The sequence below is a fragment of the Aedes aegypti genome, chromosome 1 (assembly GCF_002204515.2).
Source record: "Aedes aegypti strain LVP_AGWG chromosome 1, AaegL5.0 Primary Assembly, whole genome shotgun sequence".
In the NCBI taxonomy this organism is placed as follows: Eukaryota; Metazoa; Arthropoda; class Insecta; order Diptera; family Culicidae; genus Aedes; species Aedes aegypti.
The window spans coordinates 22,276,389-22,291,716 of NC_035107.1; the positions used below are offsets into that span (position 1 = coordinate 22,276,389).

At 41.8% G+C, this 15,328-nt stretch overlaps 1 protein-coding gene across 3 annotated transcripts in view; it reads left to right on the forward strand.

Moving 5' to 3' along the window:
• Positions 1–15,328, forward strand: part of LOC5567111 (cytosolic purine 5'-nucleotidase) — a 200,609-nt gene that overhangs the window by 137,450 nt on the left and 47,831 nt on the right. Inside the window, exon 1 of one of the 3 annotated variants that reach the window (XM_021839126.1) lies at positions 9,799–10,368. The exons of the other annotated variants lie outside the window; for them this stretch is intronic. The gene's annotated coding sequence lies outside the window, so the exon portion shown is untranslated. Of the gene's footprint in view, positions 1–9,798; positions 10,369–15,328 lie in introns of those variants that run through there. 3 annotated transcript variants of the gene reach the window in all.

Here is a 15,328-nt window from a genome sequence, read left to right on the forward strand (position 1 = left end):
AGCAATCCTTCCAGAATTCTTCTCCTGAAGAGAGGATGCAATCCTTTAAGAATTCTTGTCTTGAAGAGAGGAAGCAATTTTTTTCAGAATTCTCTCGAAGAGAGGGTGAAATCCTTTCAGCATTCTCTTCTTGAAAAGAGGGAAGATCCTTTCAGGATTCTTCTCTCAGGAGAGGAATCAATACTTACATGATTCTTCTCTCGACGAGAGGAAGCAATCCTTTCAAAATTCTTCTCTCAAATAGAGAAAGCACTCCTTTCAAGATTATTCTCTAGAGGAGAGGAAGCAATCATTTCAGGATTCTTATTTCGGAGAGAGGAAAGAATCCTCCCGAAGAGAGGAAGCAATCCTTTCAGAATTCTTGTCTTGAAGAGAGGAAGCATTTTCTTCAGGATTCTCCACTCGAAGAGAGGGTGATATCTTTTCAGGATTCCTTTTTCGAAAAAAAGGGAGGAATCTTTTCTGGATTCTCCTCTCGGATAAAGGGAGGAATCCTATGCAGGATTCTTCTCTCGAAGAGAGGAAGGAATAATTTCAGTATTCTTCTCTCAAAGAGAGGAAGGAATCCTTCCAGGAATCTCCTTTCTAAGCGAGAAAGGAATCCTTTCAAAATCCTCCTCTAGGTAGAGACGGAGGAATCCTTTCAGTTTTCTCTACTCGGTAGAGAGGGAGGAATCCCTTCAGGATTCTACTCACGGAAGAGAGGGAAGAATCCTTTCAGGATTCTCCTCTCGGTAGAGAGGAAGCAAACCGTTTAGAATTCTCCTATCGGTTGATAGGAAGGAATCTTTTCATGATTCTCCTCGCAGTAAAGAGAGAGAAATTCGTTCAGGATTCAAGAAGAGAGAGAGGAATCCCTTCAGGATTCTTCACTCAACAGAGAGGGAGGAATCCCTTCAGGATTCTCCTCTGGGAAACGATAATGGAATCTCTTCAGGATTCTGCTTTGGAAAGAATCTCCTCTCGGTAGACTGGATGGATTCTCTTCCCGGAAGAGAGGAAATTTTATTTCAGTAGAGAGGGAGGAATCACTTCAGGATTCTTCTTCCGGTTGAGAGGAAGGAATTCCTTCAGAATTCTTCGAATAAAGCCGACATTATTGTGTTATGCTTAACGATCAACGCTCCGTCATCGTAATCATCGGCATCATCGAAACTTTAAAAGCAGTTTTTCTGTTCGAAACTAAACATTACTCGATGAAAATGTGTTCACTGTTTTTCGGTTGGAGAACAGAATACAATGATCACATTTTCCTGTAAATTTTCTTGATTTTGAACGAAAAAACTGCTTTTGAAAATTTCGAAATCGATGACGGATCCTGCCCCCTTAATGGTATGGTATGTGGTGAAATAAGTCAAGGCAATGCATGAACTCTCCTGAGACGTTAAATCAATTCCCCCGAGATGGTAAAATAATTCCCCCGAGAGGGTATAGTAATTCCCCAGAGAGAGTAAAGCAATTCCCCCGAGGGGGTAAATTAATTCCCCCGAGAGGGTAAAGCAATTCCCCCGAGAGGGTAAAGCGATTTCCCCGAGAGGGTAAAGCAATTCCCCCGAGAGGGTATAGTAATTCCCCCGAGAGGGTAAAGCGAATTCCCCGAGAGGGTAAAGCAATTCCCCCGAGAGGGTATAGTAATTCCCCCGAGAGGGTAAAGCGATTTCCCCGAGAGGGTAAAGCAATTCCCCCGAGAGGGTAAAGCAATTCCCCTGAGAGGGTAAAGCGATTTCCCCGAGAGGGTAAAGCAATTCCCCCGAGATGGTGAAGCAATTCCCCGAGAGGGTAAAGCAATTCCCCCGAGAGGTTAAAGCGATTCCCTCGAGAGGATAAAGCAATTCCCCCGAGAGGGTAAAGCAATTCCCCCGAGAGGGTAAATCTAGTTGGAGTGACGAATATGGAATCAGAAGTGAGGAAAAACTAGTGAAGAATGAGGACTGAGAAATGAGGAGTGAGGAGTGAGGTGTGAAGAGTAAGGAGTGAGGAACAAGGAATAAGGGTGAATAATAAGAAGTTAGGAGTGAAGAATGAGGAATGAAGAGTGAGGAATGAAGAGTGAGGAATGAGTAGTAGAGAATGAGGAATGAGAAATGAGAAGTAAGGATTGAATGATGAGGATTGAGGAATATGGAATGAAGAGTGTGGAGTGAGGTATCAGAAGTAAGAAATGAGGAGTGAGGTGTGAAGGATGAGGAGTGAGGAATGAGGAGCTAGGAATATGGAGTGAGGAGTGTGCAGTCAAAAACGAGGAATGAGGAATGAAGAGTGAGAAGTTAGGAATGAGAGATGAGGAGTTGGGAATGAGGAATGAGGAGTGAAGAAGGAAGAATGAGGAATTAGGAGTGAAAAATGAGGAGTGATGTCTATAGAGTGAGAAGTGAGCAGTAAGTAATAAGGAATGAGAAATGAAGAATGAGGAGTATGGAGTGAAGAACGAGGAATGAGGGATGAAGAGTGGGAAGTGAGGAATGAGGAGTGAAGAATGAGAAATGAGGAGTGATGTCTGTAGATTGAGAAATTAGGAATGGGAAGTGAAGAATGAGGAGTGAAGAATGTGGAGTAAGGAATGAGGAATGAAGAGTAAGAAATGAGGTATGAAAGATGAGGGATGAGGAGCAAAAAATGAAGAATGAAGAGTGAAGAATGAGGAATAAAGAATAAAGAATTTGAAGTGAGAAGCGAGTAATGAGGAATGAGGAAAGATGATGTGGAAGATGATGATGGTGATGTTGAAATAAAATGTTCTAACATATTTGGAAAATATGTATGTTATCTTTCGTATGAAAGAACTCAAGGAAAGCAAGAGATGAATGAAGGATAATATGAATTTATTTTTTCATTGAACGATAATAGAAGAATTTCGAAAATTTCCCCTAAAATTCCTCTAGAACTTATCCAAGATTCCAAGATTTACTTTTTTAATTTGTCCAGGGATTCCTAAAGAGGATCTTCTAGTGCTTTATCCTGGAATATTTCCAGGGATTCTCTCAGGAATTTCTCCAAAATGCACTTCAAAGATATCTCGAGGAATTTTTTCCCAAGAGCATTTTGCAAGAAATAAAAGATATTTTCGAAAACTTTTCCGGGTATTACAGTAATTCTTTCATAGCTTTCTTCAAAGAACTCACCAAGAAATAATTGAAATAAAACTCACCCGGAATTCATCCAGAGAATGCTCCAGAAATTCTACCAAAGATTTATCCAGGGATTCATCATGCAAATGTCTCCAGGGATATCTCCTAGATTTCACCTAGACATAATTCAGATATTTTACAAAAATATTTCAACGGGTTCTTCCAGAGACTCCTCCGGAAATTTCTCCAAAGTTCCTCAGATATTCTCGAAAAGGGTACACCTAAAATATTTCAGATACTTCTCAGAGATTCCTCTAAAGAAACCTCCAGTAATTCTACCGAAGATTTCTGCAAAGAATTCTCAAAGGGATTCCTCCATAGATTTTCATCAGAAAATTTCCATAATAATTCAGGCATTTCTGTAATTCCTTCGAAGTCCTTACCTGGAAAGATATCTTCTTCTTCTTTCTGGCGTTACGTCCCAACTGGGACAAAGCCTGCTTCTCAGCTTAGTGTTCTTATGAGCACTTCCACAGTTATTAACTGAGAGCTTTCTATGCCAATTGACCATTTTTGCATGTGTATATTGTGTGGCAGGTACGATGATACTTTATGCCCTGGGAAGTCGAGAAAATTTCCAACCCGAAAAGATCCTCGACCGGTGGGATTCGAACCCACGACCCTCACAGCTTGGTCTTGCTGAATAGCTGCGCGTTTACCGCTACGGCTATCTGGGCCCCTACCTGGAAAGATATCTGAATACAATTTCTAGAAATTTCCTTCGAGGATTCCTGCAGAGTTCCACAAAAGATTCCTCCAGAAATTCTTTCTGTAATTTTTTCTAAGGGTTCCTCCAGAAATTCTTTCAGGAATTTGTCCTAGGATATTGCTTAGGAATTACTCCAGAAGCTCCTTCAGGGATTTCTCAACGAATTTCTTTTGGAACATTTCAACAGGAAATAATTCAATGATTTTCCGAAAACTCGTTCATAGAATACAGTAAAGCTTTTCGAGAATTTCTTCAAAAATTTCACCAAGAAATATTTCAAATATTGTCGAAAAGGATACAACCAGGACTTTTCCAGGAATTCTCCATGGTTTCTTCTAAGAAATCCCGAATGGGGTCCCCTTTGTACCAGCATTTTTTTCAGTTTTCAGTTATTAACTATGGCTTTATTTGTCAAAGTTGCCATTTTTGCACCGGGAATCAAATCCAGCTATCTTCAGCTTTGTAGCCGCGGACTCTAACCACTCGGCTGAGGAAGGCCCCTTTACCAAACCAGTGTCAATTTCAGCAATTCCACCAGTAATTTTACCAGGGAATTCTTAAGAAGTTACACCAGATATTCCTGCAGAAATTCTACCAGGTATTCCTCTAAACATTTCATCAGGGAGTCCATAATATATTTTCCAGGAAATTTCCCAAGGTTTACTTCAGTTATTCTTCTATGGTCCACCCATTCCACCTATAGAACGATTATATGAATTCCCTTCAGATTCTTCAAGAGATATCTTCAGGCATTATTCAATGAATTCTATCAGCATTTACTCCAAACAATCCTCCATAATTTCCTCCATATATTGTAGATTCCTTCAGAAAATGTTCCATGTGTTCTTCCGTGGACTTCTCAAGTTTTTCCTCCTGGGATTTTTTCCAGGAATCTGTCCAGTTTCTTCCAGGAAATCCATTAGGATTTCTTTAACAGGTTCTTAAACTACATACTAGATACCCGAGCAGACGCCCGTTTAATTGTGTATCTTTTTACCATATCACAGTCTCGGCTATTAATCTTAAATTACCGTTTAGAACCCGATTCCTTACGATCTTATTATTATAAAAGTAGATCAGGAGGAAAATGTAGGGATTGAGAAGGGTACTAGAGAAGATATGAACTAAACAGAAGGGCATATAGTTTGAGTAACAAGGAAAACCTAAATAGACGGGAAGAGACGTCGAATGACACGTCAGTCTTGTAAAGTGTTTCGAGCGATAAAGTTGCGCTGGAATCGCTCCTGTTGCATTTCGGCTGATTGAGCAATCAATTTTGCATTTGCCGGTTCCTCCCTCCGGACACTACACTCTTTATATAGAGAGGAATCCATACAAAATTCTCCTCTTGGTAAAGAGGTAGGAACCCCTTCAGGATTCTCCTCTCGGTGAAGAGGGAGGAATCCCTACAAGATTCTCCTCCCAGTAGAGAGAGAGAGGAATCCCTTCAGGATTCTCCTCTCAGAAGAGAGGGAGGAATTCCTTCAGGATTCTCCTCTCGGTGGAGGGGAAGTAACCCCTTCAGGATTCTTCTGTCGGTAGAAAGAGAGGAACCCCTTAAGGATTCTCCTCTTGGATGAGAGGAAGAAATAACTTTAGGATTCTCCTCTGGGAAGAGAAGAAGGAATCCATTCAGGATTCTCCTCTCGGTGAAGAGAGACAAATCCCTTAAGAATTCTCATCGAAAAAATACGAAGTCCTTTCATGATTCTCCTATCGATGAAAAAGAATTTCTGAATTCTTCTCTCGTTTGAGAAGAAGATCCCTTCAGGATTTCCTATTTGTGAAGAGGGAGAAATCCCTTCAGAATTTTCCTCTCGGTAAATATCCCTTCTGGATTTCCTCTTTGTGAAGAGAGAGGAATCCCTTCAGGATTTTACTCTCGGTAGAAAGGGAAGAATTCCTTCAGGATTCTCCTCTCGGTAGAGAGGGACCAATCCCTTCAGGATTTTCCTCGAAAAAAGAGAAGGAGGAATCTCTCCAGGATTCTCCTATCGAAGAGTGGAAGGACTTCTTTCAAAATTCTTCTCTCGTTAAAGAAGGAGGAATAACTTCAGGATTTCCTATCTATGGTGTCGTGGCACAGTTCTCCCACAAATCTCGTTTCAACATTTCTTGGGCTTCATCATAAAACAATATAATTTTCCGTCATAAATTAAACACTTTCTCAGCGTGACACAAAAAACCCGAAACCTCCATCCAAATTCTTTACCTACCAAAACATGCAGTCAGTAACGAAACCTTTTCCTTGTTTCCATAATCTTCTTAAAGTGCTTCCATATGCGCGCAATAAATTACACGCATATGCAAGACTCGAGTAGTTTACCAAACAACTGCCATTCTTGTTTAACCTACCTACTTCCTATTTTCTGTTAAACTCAAAACTTAGTTCTTAAGTGTCAAGTAAAATAAAATTCATTCCTATTCATATTCCTATACTTTCAGGATTTTCTTCTCGAAGAGAGGAATCAATACTGACAGGATTCTTCTCTCGAAGAGAGAAAGCACGCCTTTTAGGATTCTCCTCTCGAGGAGAGTAAGCAATTCTTTCAGGATTCTTATCTCGGAGAGAGGAAGCAATCATTTCAGAATTCTTCTCCCGTAGAGAGGAAGCAATGCTTTAAGAATTCATGTTTTGAAGAGAGGAAGCAATTCTTTCAGGAGTTTCCTCTCGAAGAGAGGGTGACATCCTTTCAGGATTCTCCTCTCGAATAAAGGAAGGAATCCTTTCAGGATTCTCCTTTTGGAAAGAGGGAGGAATCCATTCAGGATTCGTCTTTAGGAAAGAGGGAGGAATCCTTCATGATTCTCCTCTTGGTAGAGAGGCAGGAATCCTATTCAGGATTCTCCTCTCAGAAGAGAAGGGAGAATCTCTCCAGGATTCTGCTCTCGAAACAGAGGGAGGAATCCTATGCAGGACTCTCCTCTCGAAGAGAGGAAGGAATACTTCCAGGATTCTCCACTCAAAGAGAGAAAGGAATCCTTCCAGGAATCTCCTTTCTAAGCGAGAAAGAATCCTTTCAAGATTCTCCTTTAGGTAGAGACGGAGGAATCCCTTCAGGAATCTCCTCTCGGTAGAGAGGAAGGAATCCCTTCAGGAACAGAGGGAGGAATCGCTTCAGGAGGAGAACCTCTGAAAAAAGAGGGAGGATTTTTTTCAGGATTCTGTTCTGTTCTGATTCTGTTCAGGATTCTGTTCTCGGAAGAGAAGGAGGAATCCCTTCAGAAGTCTACTCTCGGAAGAGAGGGAAGAATCCTTAGCATTCTCCTCTTGGTAGAGATGAAGCAAATTGTTTAGAATTCTCCTATCGGTTGATAGGGAGGAATCTTCTCAGGATATTCCTCTCAGTAAAGAGAGAGGAATCCCTTCATGATTCTTCTCTGGGAAGAGAGAAAGGAATCTTTTCAAGATTTTCCTTTCAGTGGAAAGGAAGGAATCCCTTCAGGATTCCCTACACGGTAGAGAGGAAATATTCTTTCAGGATTCTCCTCTCGGTAGAGAGCGACGAATCACTTCAGGATACTCCTCCCGATAGAGAGGGAAAAATTCTTTCAGAATTCTCTCTTTCAACTGAGAGGGAGGAAATCCCTTAAGAATCCTCCTCTCTGTAGGGATTGAGAGGGTACTAGAGAAGATATAAACTAAACAACTTGGAACACAATCGCAAAACAGTATTGTGAGAATTCATCAAATAAAGCCGACTTTATTGTGTTATGCTTAATGGTATGGTATGTGGTGAAATACGTCAGGGCAATGCATGAACTCTCCTTAGAGGGTAAATCAATTCCCCCAAGAGGGTAAAGTGATTCCCCCGAGAGAGTAAAGCAATTCCCCGAGAGGGTAAAATAATTTTCCCGAGAGGGTAAAGTAATTCCCCCGAGAGGGCAAATCTATGAGAAGTGACGAATATGGAATGAGGAGCAAGAACTGAGAAGAAGAAGAGAGGAAGGAATCCCTTCAAAATTTTCTAGGAAAAAGCGGAGGAATCCCTTCAGGATTTTCCTTCCAGAAGAGAGAGGAAGCAGTTCGGGATTCTCCTCGGTAGAGAGGGAGTAATCCCTTCAGTATTCTTCTCTCGGTAGAAAGGAAAGAATCCCTTCAGGATTATCCTCTCTGTAAAGAGCGAGGAATCCCCTCAGAATTTTCCTCTCAGTATATAGGGAGGTATCCCTTCAGGATTCTCCTATCAGTGAATAGGGAGTAACCCCTTCAGGATTCTTCTCTTTGTAGAAAAGAAGGAATCTTTTTAGGATTCTCCTCTCGGTAGAGAGTGATAAATTCCTTCTGGATTCTTCTCTCGGAAGACAGGGAGCCTCTCGGAAGAGAGGGAGAAATAACAGCAGGATTCTCCTCTTGGAAGAGATGGATGAATCCCTTCAGGATTCTACTCTCGGTAGAGAAGGAGGAATCTCTTATGCATTCTTCAATAGGAGAGCGGAAAGAATTTAGTTCTAGGGGAACTGGGTGTAAAATGCGCCGTTGGGGTAAAACGCGCCACCCTTGTTTTGAACGAACGACGTGCTTTGGTACGCTGTTTTTCACCCGAGATGATGGAAAATGTATTAAAATGCTTCTCTAGATATATTTTTAAGTATTTTCCTGGCATAAATCGTGAAAAACTCGAAAAAACGTTTTTCGATGTTTTCGTTGTAATTTTGTGTTATTTTCTAGGCCATTTTTCAGGCCGATAAACAACAAAACTTTTGAAACTATCACCGAGAATCGACTTGTGCACTCCCATAGTTTGTATTGCATGCGAAAAAAGTGGTGAATTCAACCTTAAAAAGCGTATTGAAGGACTTAAACTTTAATCAACTCGTGGGGCAAAACGGCCACACCTATTTCATAACACCAAAACAGCCGTTTGAATTCAAATTCTAGCAAACGTAATGGAACGCTGTAGTTACGTGCCAATTCGAACCTTACAAATGCACATTTTTCGAATCAGCATGTATACTATAATCGAACAATAACATCTGATCAAACGCCCTAATATATGCAACGTATTTGCAAGCATGATTGCGCATGCGTGCGCACGAACGACTAACGCCGAGATCAGGTGGCGCGTTTTACCCCGCAAAAAATAAAAATGCAGATAAGCAAGCATTTTGTAAAAAATGATTTATTATCTCCAGAAAAAAGAAAATGGATGGCTGTTTCTACTATTTGGTAGAAAACATGTTTGTCTATGAGATAATGAATAAAAAATGGCTTCTAATAATGTTCTTCATAGCTAAATACGCTTCCTTCCTTAGAGGGCGCGTTTTACCCCCAGTTACCCTACGAGCAATTTCGCGATAAGATAAAATGATAGGCCATCAATTTCAAAAATCGAAAAACATTTGTCTTGATTTTTTTGTCAAATTGAAAGCTTAAGTTCAAATCTGTTCTTTTTCGAAACGAATTTAACTTCCCATAAACTGTCCCTATTCGCATAACTATCCCATGTTCATAGGAAATCGCATAGAACATGTGACAATTATGCGAATATGGGCAGTAAACCTCATGCGTCAAATAATACTAAACGGTTGGTACTTGTCCGATAGACAGCGACAACCCCCTCCGTTTCGGGTAGAGCGCCTACTACGCTAAGTGGCAAATTAATATATTTGACTACTGACCAAAACTCGCTCTACGTGAGCTAGCACACGGAAAAAAGTGCACAATTCAATCGGAGTCGATTTAGCACTGTGATTCGTTTTATCGCTCGAAATTTCCTACCAGTGCCACCGAACACGCGGCGACTGTTTAATGTAATTTTCCACTTTATAACTGTTTTTATTAATACATAATATGATTTATCAACTGGATGGGGTCTCGTCCACCCTGATCAGCCATCGACCGACCAGCTCAATGGAGACGAACATTTTGCATATTCCCTACTTCCGTCCCCATCTCTCGTTAGCCAGAAAAAAATCGCGGCCTACTGACGACGACGACGATGATGAACGGGTCCCGGGTCTAGTTTACCTCCGGCGACAGTGCCAACTAGACGCGCTTATAAATCACTTGCCCAGCGCCACTTCTGGCTTTAGTTCTGATAACCCGAGCAAAGCAATCGCCTTCGTCGGCTTGTTTTTGTCTTCGTCTTCGTCCCTATATTTGTCGTGTGCGCCTACTTTGTTTTTCGGGATCTTCTCAGTTTCCATTATCGTCACCATCGTCGTGCATCGGTTGGTTGCTTTGTTTTGGGGTGGCGTGGCGTGGCGCTCAGTAAACGACAAACAGCTGTTCTTCCAAGACAGAGAATTTCTTCTCCCTCCTCCATCGAGACAGTCAGTCAGTCAAGGTTGAGAGGAGTCAAGTGCATTCCGTGCGACCCGCGCAGTTCGCTTGTTGGCTTTTGTAAGGTCAAGGTTTTTCCCACGACGAGGGCCGACGGTCGATACGATTTAACACATCGCGTGGAAAATTCGTGGACTGCAGTACGATTTTGTTGTGCGAGGAATTTCAAGTGCGAAAAAGTGAAAGGTTGGGAATTTTCCGGCGAAACGCATCGTGACGTTGTGAGGGTTGCATAACTTCCGGATGTGAGTGCATTCGAGATGGAGCGTGAGGCGGATGGAAATATAGGGCAACGTCACAGTGTTTCAAATCGTCGATTTTACGATCTAAATGGAATAACTTGAAAGCTGTTGTTTCTAGATATTTGGTGTTTTTGAAGAACCTAAAAGGATATAAAAGGAGCTTAAGGTGATCAATCCATCTAAAAGTGCGATGAAAGAATTATTTTTTTACGAAAACTATAATATGATATTTTGTGTCCTCGGCAAAGTTCTAGAGTATGTGATTGTAATTTGTCAAAGACACGAAATTTCTATGTAGAGTAAGGTGGGGCAATAGTTCGACCTTAGTAAAATAATCAAGACCATCTAGTTCGGGATGTATAGGGTTATAGAACACAAAACCAGTTCGAATGCGATCCAAAGGTCCATCGAGGTAGCCATGAAAACCAACTTTTCCTAGAGGAACTTCCGGAAGAACTCTAAGAAATATTTCTAGAAGACCTCCCAACAAAACATCCGGGATAACACTTAGTGCAACATCCGGAGAAATTTCCAGAGAAGCTTCTACAGGAGATTCTGAAGGACTTGTAGAGGAACTTTCCGATGAACTCCTGCGGAATTTCCGGTTCAAATCCTAACGGGACTACTGGAACTACTCTAACGGAAACTTCTGGAGTAACTCCTAGTGGATTTCCAGAGGACCTCCTAGTGGAACTTCCGAAGTAAATCTTGGGGAAACTTGTGGAAGAACTTCTAGAGGATCTTCCGAAACACCCATAAGCAATCTTGCGGAGGAACATTGAGGATAACTTGCGAAGGAATTTCCAGGGGAACTCCAGAACTGGGGAAATTTCGGAATGAACTCTTAAGGGAAGTTCTGGAGGAACTCCTGGAAAAGAAACTTCCGAAAGAACTCCTTGGTAAACTTCTGGAGGAACTGAAAGTTAACTTCCGGATGAATCAAAGAAATTTTCGATGAAAATTCTGGAGGTGTTCCTAGATAACCTTCTATATGAACTCCTAGGAAAACTTCCTAGGGAATTCCGGAATAAATCTTAAACGTAATTTCTGATGATTTTTTACAGGAACTTCGCGAAGAACTTCTGCAAAATGAATAAAAGGAACTCCTACATGAACTCTTGCAGTATCTTCTGGAGAAACTCCTACAAGAACTTCCGGAGGAAATTCTACAGGAACATCCGCAAGAACTTCTACAAGACCTTCCGGATGAACTCGTCATAACCTTCAGGAGGAACTTCAAGGTGAATTTCTGGAAGGAATCCTAGAGGAACTTCCGGAAGAACTCCAAGAAAATTTTCTGGAAGACATTCCAAAAGATCTGCCGGAAGAACTCCTAGTGCAACATCCGCAGAAACATTCAGAGAAACTTCTGCAGGAGCTTCTGTAGGAACCCGTAGAGGAACTTTCGGATGAACTCCCAGCGGAATTTCCGATTGAAATCCTAACGGAACTTCTCTTAGGGAAACTTCTAGAGGATCTTCCGAAACACTCATAAGCAATCTTGCGGAGAAACAATTTCCAGGGGAACAACAGAACTGGGAAAACTTCTAAAGGAACTCTTTCCAGAATTAATTCTTACGGGAACTTTCGGAGAAACTCCTAGCGAAATTTACGGAGTAACTCGTCGAGAAGAAATTTCCGGAAGTACTCCTTGGTGAACTTCTGGAGTAACTCAAGGGTAACTCGTCGCGGAACTTAAAGAAATTTCCGATTAAACTTCCACAAGAACTTCTGGAGGTCCCTAGAGGAGCTTCCGGATGAATGCCGGAAGAAATCGTAGACGAGCTTTCTGATGAATTGCTACAGGAACTTCGGGAAAAATTTCTGCAGTAGGAAGAAAGGGAACTCCTCCATGAACTTCTGAAAGGAACTCTTACAGGAACTTCCGGGGAAACTCCTCAGGGAACTTCCGGAGGAAATTCTACAGAAACATACGGGAGAGCTTCAGGAGGAAATTTTACTAAACATTCTAGAAGAACTTCTATGCAAATTTCTGGAAGGAATCTTAGAGGAACTTCCGGAAGAACTCCAAGAAAAATTTCTAGAAGGCCTCCCAAAGGAACTTCCGGATGAACATCTAATCCAACTTCAGGAGAATCTTTCAGAGAAGCATGTACAGTAGCTTCTGAAGGAACCCGTAGACCAACATTCGGAGCAACTCCTAGTGGAATTTCCTGTTGAAATCCTAACGGAACTTCTAGCAGTACTCTTAGGGAAACTTCTGGAGGAACTACTAGCGGATTTCCGTAGGACCTCCTAGTAGAACTTCCTATGTAATTCTTGGGGAAACTTGTGGAAGAAATTCTAGAGGATCTTCCGAACAACTCTTAAGCAATCTTGCGGGGGAACATTCAGGGGAATTTATGGAGGAATTTGCAGCAGAACTTCTGAATTGAAGAAACTCTCGGAATGAACTCTCGGAAATTTCGGAATGAATGCTTGAAAGAACTTCTGGAGGAATTATTAGCGAAACTTTCGGAGTAACTCCTGAGAAGAAACTTTTGGAAGAACTCTTTGGTGAACTTCTGGAGGAATTCCCGAAGAAATCGTAGGTCGCTTCCGGAGGAACTCTTACAGGAACTTCCGGATGAACTCTTTCAAGAACTTCCAGAGAAACTCCTACGGGAACTTCTGAAGAAACTCCCACAGGAACTTCCGGAGGAAATTCTGCAGGAACTTCCAGAGAAACTTCTAGAAGAACTCCTAGTGCAACATCTGGAGAAACTTCCAGAGAAACTTCTACAGGTGCTTCTGAAGGAACCCGTAGAGGAACTTTCAGATGAACTCTTAGCGAAATTTTTGGTTGAAACCCTAACGGAACTTCTGGAAGTACTCTCTGGAAGAACTCCTAGTGAATTTCCGGAAGACCTCCAACTGGAACTTCCGAAGTCAATCCTGGGGAAACTTGTGGAAGAACTTCTAGAGGATCTTCCGAAACACTCATAAGCAATCTTGTGGTAGTACATGTTGGAGGAATTTACGGAGGAATTTCTGGAGGTGTTCCTAGAGGATCTTCTATAGGAACTCCTAGGGAAACTTGAGAATGAGCATGAGCATAGATGACCGTACAATTCGCAGTTGCTACTCCGTGATTGACCAGAACAATCGAAGTTGCACAGGGATTTTATGAATGGGGATTGGGATTAGCTTACCATTCTTCAATGTGCACAAATCGAGAGCTCCAATTTTAAAAGTCAATAACGGCGCCGGCCACGTCCTTACAGTCATCGGGGAAGGAAAGGAATATTAGTTAGACAACCGTTGTTACTAGAGACCGAGTATACCTCTGCATCTCCACAGTTGTCATGGAAAGGATAGTGGGATAAGATAAAGATCTGGGAGTCACCAATGGTTGGTGATGCGATCCATGATATAATCACGACTAATCGGATTCGCGACATAATTCGATGAACGCATTGTAGCCCGAACAAGTGTTCATCACTCGCCCACGCAAGAGCAAACGACTCGATCAATAGGTCAAACACTACTAACGATCCGCGGCGCTTTTCCATTTCACTACTCGACGTACGCTCGATATGTCTTATCCCGCCCTCGTCACCTGCCCCCGTAGGAGCCAGCGTCAAGGTCGAAATATCAAACAGAACTCTATAGGAACTCCTAGGGAAACTTCTGAAAGAACTCGTAGAGGAGCTTCCGGAGGAATTTCTTGAGGAACTTCAGGAAGAACTTTGACAGGAACTTCGGAGGCCTTCTAGAGGCCTTGCCGGAACTTACAAAATCCGGAGGTGGTTTTGGGATAAATTGTACAGTAACTTAAAAAAAACTCCTGGGGAACCTCCCTAAGATTATCTAGAGGAACTTCCAGAAGAACTTTGAGAGGAACTTCCAGAAGAAATCCTCAGAGAAACTTCCAGAAAAGTCCCTGGGGAACTTTCCTAGAAGGGGCTTCCGGAGGAATTCCTAGAAGAACTTCTGGAAGAATTTTGAAAGGAACTTTCAGAAGAAATTCTCAGAGAAACTTGTGGAAGAATCTCTAGAGGAATTGCCGAAAGAGCTCCAAGGGAAACCTCCAGAAAATTCCGGAGGAAGTTTTGCGATAAATTCTACAGTAATTTCCATATAAACTCCTGGGTAATCTCTCTGGGATCACCTAGAGGATCTTCCGGAGAAACCGCCGAAAGAAATCCGAGAAACTTCCGGATGAACTTTTGGAAAAGCTTCTAGAGGAATTTTCGGGTGAACTGCTACAGGAAATTTTCGAAGAACTCCTGTAATAACTTCCGAAGAAACTCCTGCAGGAACTTCCGGAGAAACTCCTACCCGAAGAACTCCTCGGGGACCTTAACAAAAATCCTAAAGAAACTTCCGGAGAGCTCCAAGAGAAACTTTCGAACAGCTTGTAGAAAAACTCCCGGAAAACTCCTAGTGGAACTTACGGAAGAACTTCTTGAAGAACTTCAAGATGAACCTCTAATGGAACTTCCGGAGGAAATATTAGAGGATCTTCTGAAATAAGTTGTAACGGAACTTACGGAAAAACTCCTAAAACTTCTAGTGCAAAGGACTTCCTACAGAAGCTTCTAGAGGAATTTTCGGATAAACTCCTAGAGGAACTTCTTGAGGAGCTCCTGAAAGGATTTCCGGAGGAACTACCTAAGGAGCCCTAGGTTAATTTTCGGAGGAATTACCAAAAGTTTGGGCATATTATTCTACATAAGTAGAAGAACACCTTACAACTGGAACCTAGAACATTGTTAGTATTTGAAGAACCATTTGTTTCGTCCTCAGTTTTGTAACCATGTGAGTACAACAGGTTCATCTAAAAACTTCCTGAAATAAATGCCTTCAATCTACTGATATGATAAGCAATCTTTTGATGGTATGGATAAGTACCAATGATCCTCCAAGGACTCAACGGCATACAGGCTTAAGGATCTACAAGCCTAAGCAGTTGCGTATTATTGATTATTAATAATGACATAGACTATTAACCCTTCATACA